Genomic DNA, 6,118 nt, shown 5'->3' with positions numbered 1-6,118 from the left:
TGTTTCGTCCCATTTTTCTTTTTTTTTTAATTTTTTTTTTTTTTAAAAAAAAAAAATTAATATATGTGCCACGTGTCGACGTCTGATTGGTCCACGTGTCAGTTTAACGGTCAACTAACGGATGGACTAATTTGGTCACTTATCAAAACCACAGGGACTTCCTGTGATAAAAATGAAACCCCAATGGAAAAAAAATAAAGTTGTGAAACCCCAGGGGGTTTTGGAGTATTTAACCCAAATAATAATAATAATAGAATTAATTACCTTTTTAATATTTAAATTTTCACGTTTTTTTTTTTTTTTTTTATTCAGGTTTCAATTCTTATCAATCTATCTTAAGTGCGAGCCACCACGTAAAATACTGTCGCCTGTACATTCTTACAACACCAACACTGCAAGTAAGAAAACTGCGTGTAAGAAAATATTTGAAGGAAAATATTTTTCAAAAACCAAAACTGCATGTAAGAAAATATTTGTAGATCGCATACCTTGCCGATGTGTAACTCAAAACCGATTTTGGATTTGTCTGTGGCAGCCTGAGTTTGCTCTCAAGACCTCTTGAATTTTCTCCTTAATTATGAGTTGTGACTATGGACTCTCTTGTACAAAACACCCTTGTTAAGGTAGAACTTGGAAACCAAGTCTAACCATCAGTCCGCAGGTGGAAAGTAGTGTTAAACTTCAATTATGTCTCTATTTCCTTATGTGAGCTCTTCTAAAATCTCGAGGTAAATCTAGAATTACGATGCAAAAGAATTGCCAAAGGTACACCGTGAAGTTGTATCACGTTTTGAACTTACAACTTTACCAACTTCTCTATTAGATCCTCAACTTTCATGGGGATGAAATGAGCATTCTTCATTAAACAATTCACAACAATCCAAATGGCATACTCTCCTGATGATGTTCTAGGCAACCCTAGTATGAATGCCATTTCATCCTACTTGGGTATGGGTACTGGTATGAGCGTTTCTACTAGTCTTTAGTGTTCTGCATCAACTTGTTGATAGTTCCACCAATAAGATCCTTTCAAATCCTTGTAAATCTTTACGATTCCTAGGTCGACAGTGTATAGAGATCGGTGGGTGTAATACCCCGACAAAACATCCATTTTCAAGGTTAAAGGTTCCTTACTTAAGGTTGATGTTTCCTTAAAACAAAACCTTAAACCAAGAGACCTAAACATTTTTCAAAGAATCCAACTCTTGAGACTTTTTGAAGCAAATACAACCCCAAACCACCTCCTTATTGGCCAAGCGCCCGCTCGGAGACCACACGAGCTCTCGCTCTTGGCCTAGGTACAAGCACTCACTCGGGGACCGCACGAGCGCTCGTTAACCAGTCCTCAACCCATTGGGCAAAACCCAAATATATGCCTGACCCAAATGCCTGAATCTTTTTACCCATTGTGTAAATAGTACCCGAACGCTTGCTCAACAGTACCCGAGCGTTCGCTGCCAGTTATGGAAAGCAATTTTAACCCATTCTCCACTTTTCAAACCCAAAGCACGCCTTCAGCCTCTATATAAACCCTACTATTTGATCCTCAGCTACCTTCAACCTCAAAAAAAACCTAACCCTAACGTGAGGAGAGACTTGGAGAAAGAAGGAAGAGAGTTTGGTGTCTTTGCTATCTTCTAAGGTGGTTTCTTGACCCTTCCTTTATGCATTTTTATTGTAATTACTGCTTTCCTAGTGTTACAAGTTTTAAAAATGCTTTGATACGTTCTTGCACCCATTTTCTTACAAAACCAATAATGATTTCGAAAAGCTTTCAACCCACCCTTGTTTCCCTTAAAGTTGCATGATAGTATGTTTTGTACATGGATGTGTCTATTTGGAGCCGAGGAAAAGATTTACCAACCCATAGCCTTAGATAAAAGCCTAAAACACATTTTGGGAGCTTCTGGCCGAGTCTTAACCCTCTGACCGAACGCTCACCCTAGGGAGCGAGCGCTCGCCCAGAGAGCAAGGCAAACGCCCCTTAGCCCAAAAATGTGATACGAAGGTTTTAGCAGCCCTTTTCGTTAGATAGGACCTCGTAAAGTTCTCTAGTATTGCTTATAACGATGAGTCATGTTTTGTTATAAAAAGAATTCGTGATGTCAGAAGACTCGAGCGAGCACGCAAGGTAAGTAAACATTTACGAACACTTTTCTTAAAAACATGTGATATATCAGCTGACTAAGCACGTATATGATATGAACATGCCTATATTGTGTGTAACTTGGTAACTGTTTTAATAACTGATTGATAAGATAAATTTTATGACATAGTACACCAATACTTGTGGTATAATGGTCATGGGCCTACTATATAAATTTGATTCTATGGTCAAACGGTATGGATGTGTTATACGAACCTTGATCCAATGGTTATTTCGTAACTGACATAGCCTTAACGGGCGGGTCACTACAGGACGTACATCATTAGTAGCGTGGGCCACTCGTGGTCGGACTTGATTGGGCAACTAGTGTTATGGATGGTAGCGTATAATGGTTAGGGCACCCGTATTGTATTACAGGTCCCTCGAGACAACGCCAACCCTACTGAAAAGGGTAATATCTCGAGTAAACCATGTTGTGCTAAATACCCACCTAAATTAATAGGCAAATACTTGGTACGTTTTACTCACAACTGCACAAGATCAAACGATAGTATAGCAAGCAAATACAAGATCATTCCCACGAGGATTGGTAAATTATGTTTAGAAGTAATTTCCTATTTAATTAATAGATAAAACTCAATTGTCACTATTGAATCAAAATAAAGAAATAAAATAAAAAATAAACTAAAACTAAAAATGATTAGGGTTTTGATATCCACCACTAATCAAATTAGTTAAGATAACAATATGCTAATGCGCCAATCATACCGGTATATTTAATGTTTGCCAACCTAAGGACATGAATGTATACTCCTTAAGTTATAGATTTTCCTAAGCAACGAATTAGGCATGGGTGTATACTCTAATTATTTTCTTTCAGAAAGGATTTAGCATGGGTGTATACTAAGTTGTTCTTTAAAAAAATATAAATCTGTGGAAATCGATAAACACATGAGGCCTAGGGCATGTGTATATACTCCCGGTTTTCCATGTTGATTAACTCAAGAATCCGGTATGGATTTCTTTTGTTACTCTTATTAAACCCAAGACTCGGTTATCCAAATTGATTTAATTAACTAATCCATACCACATGCATATATTGATCAAGCAAACACATATGAGGAATTCAAGATAATAGGAATTAATCAAGTTAAATACACCAAAATATAATTGTAGCAAAAACACCAATATTGAAATCCTAAAAAGATATGATTAGGCTTCAATCTTGCCCCAATTAAAATATAAACTACATAACAAAAATAAAAAGTGGAAGAGAAGAAAAATCCAAACGCCTCTTGATTTAGCCTTCAGTTCCTTTCCAGAGCTTGTGCCTCTTTCTCCACACTTATTGCTAGAAGCTAAAAGGTCTATTTATAGGCTTTAGAAGTCCTTGTTATACTAGTAAACCTAGGAAATTCGTAGGGCTTTATTCCTATTACAAGTGAGAGTTGGAAAACCCTAATATGGAAAGAATTATAGTCTTGCCGCCGCTTGATATGTCACATGCGCACGGGTGCGATCGATCGCAACCCGTGTGCTCTCGATCGCACATCCACGATCGAGACTCTTCTGTTGTATGGACGATCGCACATGGCCGCATTCGGTTGTCTTCTCTGGTAGTGCACTCGATCGCACTGTCAGGGGCTCCAACTTTTCTCAATTTCTCTCTTTGAGCCCAAATCTTCCAAATTTATTTCATTTTCTTCCAAAAGCCTACAAAAGCATGGAAAAACACATAAAAGAACTAAAATAGCATAATTTAACCAAAAATAAAGGATTAACAAATATACGTTAAGGGCTAAAATATGAATATTTTGGCACTTAACAGACCATATATAATAGTTATGACCTATAAAACATTAATTTTTTGCATTAAATACTTAGGCGATTGTCGTCAAGAGTACACCACATTTTATCAACCAAACAATATTTTTAAAGTGTATTAGCGGAGACAATACCTTTTTTAAATGTTTACTAAAACTGTACATTTATTTATGCTTAATAATAACGGGCTCATGTAATACTCTATCGTGGGGTTTACTTATTAAGTCGTTAGACTTACACGATTATTACTCTTGTAGGAAGCCTGTTTCTAGAATCAAGTAGTAATACAATTGCCACTACAGACTTTGCTTAAGAAAGACCTTTATATTATTATCAGGTTTGCTTTAAATTATTGCTAGTTGCTCTGTGTCTTTGTATTGAGGATTATACTTGTACCTGTAATGATAAATAGACTTCTCAGATTTATTTCATCTTCCTATGTATTAATTCTAATAATACTTAGAGGGGCGGTTTCCCATTTAGCTACTAGTTGGTTAAATTAAGGTAATTGCCAGTAACCCTGCCAAATTGGTCAAGGCCAAGTTTGGGGGCATTACAATGGGCTTCACCCATAATCCCATTTCTTAGCTTGCTACCTCCAGAGACACACACTTGATCAAAATAAGTGAGCAACCCATCGTCCATCAAGTGAAACTGTAGTGTCCCGGGTAATTACTAAGTTGTGATTAGCTTAGTAAAAAGATTAGCAAGGGTTCTCGGTCCATTAAGAGCCGTTTTGGAGAAGTTTTGAGGGGGTTTTCAACACTGGCCGAACATTCAGCAGAAAGACCAATGAACCTTCGGGACCAAAACCAAGAAACCGTTGGGTAAACAGTACACCGAATGTTCGAGAGGGGACCACACCAAACGTTCGTTGACCAAACTTTGACCCACTGGGTAATGGCTGAATGTACGCCTGCAACTCTGAAACACTATATACACAGTACACCAAACGTTCGACCATGGACCACTGAACATTCATTATATTCCAGACTATCGTAGTAGCTGATGTTGTCTTTTTGTGTGAAAAAATAATGAAAAATAAAATTACTACTCGCAATTGGATGAATCCTTGTATGATAGAGCTATATAGAGGGTGTTGAAACTTAAGGACTGCACTGGTATTATTATCAAATTGTCAAGATTAAAAGTAACTTAAGTAAAATATGATTGGGTTTTTTTCTTTAATTTATTATTATTATTATTATTTTTATTTTATTGGAAACTAAATGCATAAAAGTAAAAGTAAAAGTAGATTGTGATAAAAGAGAGAATAAGGGTTGATTTCACTACTAATCGCATAACAATGGCCCATCATAAATTACTAAGGAAAATTCATACTATGCATGATATAGGGCTCGTCTCACTCGAGTAGTCAAAAAATTACCATAATTAAGAAATAAGTATAATCCATCTTCGGTTGGGGACCATCTACCTAACATCTAGATATTGTATGGTCCGTCTTTCCTAGGTATGGACTATCAAATATTTTAATAAGTTACACACAATCAATAAATAAGCATAACTCATCTTAGGTTAGTACGAATAGTCTACCTAAATTACACTAAATTAGGGTGTAGACAAATTTGTCTTCCCTAAGCATGGCCTATCAATTTTGACATTTATATATATATATGATGTTCTATTACAATTCAGTTATTAGATTAACCCTTTTAATTGATTGTTTGATTATTTGTTTGATTAAACGTTGGATATTCGATATGTTTCATCCAACGGATACATCGAATCTTTCGATTGAAATTGGATATCTATTATTTTTCGTAATTCAAACGGATACATTGGATGTTTTCGTCTCAGTTGGATATTCGTTGTGATTTGTAATTAGGATGGATTCATTGAATGTTTCAATATATTAATTTTATAAAAACAATAGAACTTGCATAGGGTTTAATTGCTTGCTAGATGTATAAATAAAAACATGAGAATGTATGCTTTAATTTGGTGAGGTGAATTCTAAAACCTTAGTGCTTTTTATCATTTGATTTACTCTGTTTTATTTAATTCATCATTTCACAAGAAAATTCACATCAAATTTGGAACTATGTTAAAATAGAATTGATTTAGATAGAAATTAGCTTTCACGACACAATTTCATGTGGATTTGACCTCGCACATGCATAAACTATATTGTGAACGACTCGTACACTTGCGAATAACATTTAAAAC

This window comes from Corylus avellana, chromosome ca11, assembly GCF_901000735.1.
Source record: "Corylus avellana chromosome ca11, CavTom2PMs-1.0".
NCBI classification, from domain to species: domain Eukaryota; kingdom Viridiplantae; phylum Streptophyta; class Magnoliopsida; order Fagales; family Betulaceae; genus Corylus; species Corylus avellana.
Note: the sequence above shows the minus strand (reverse complement) of the source record.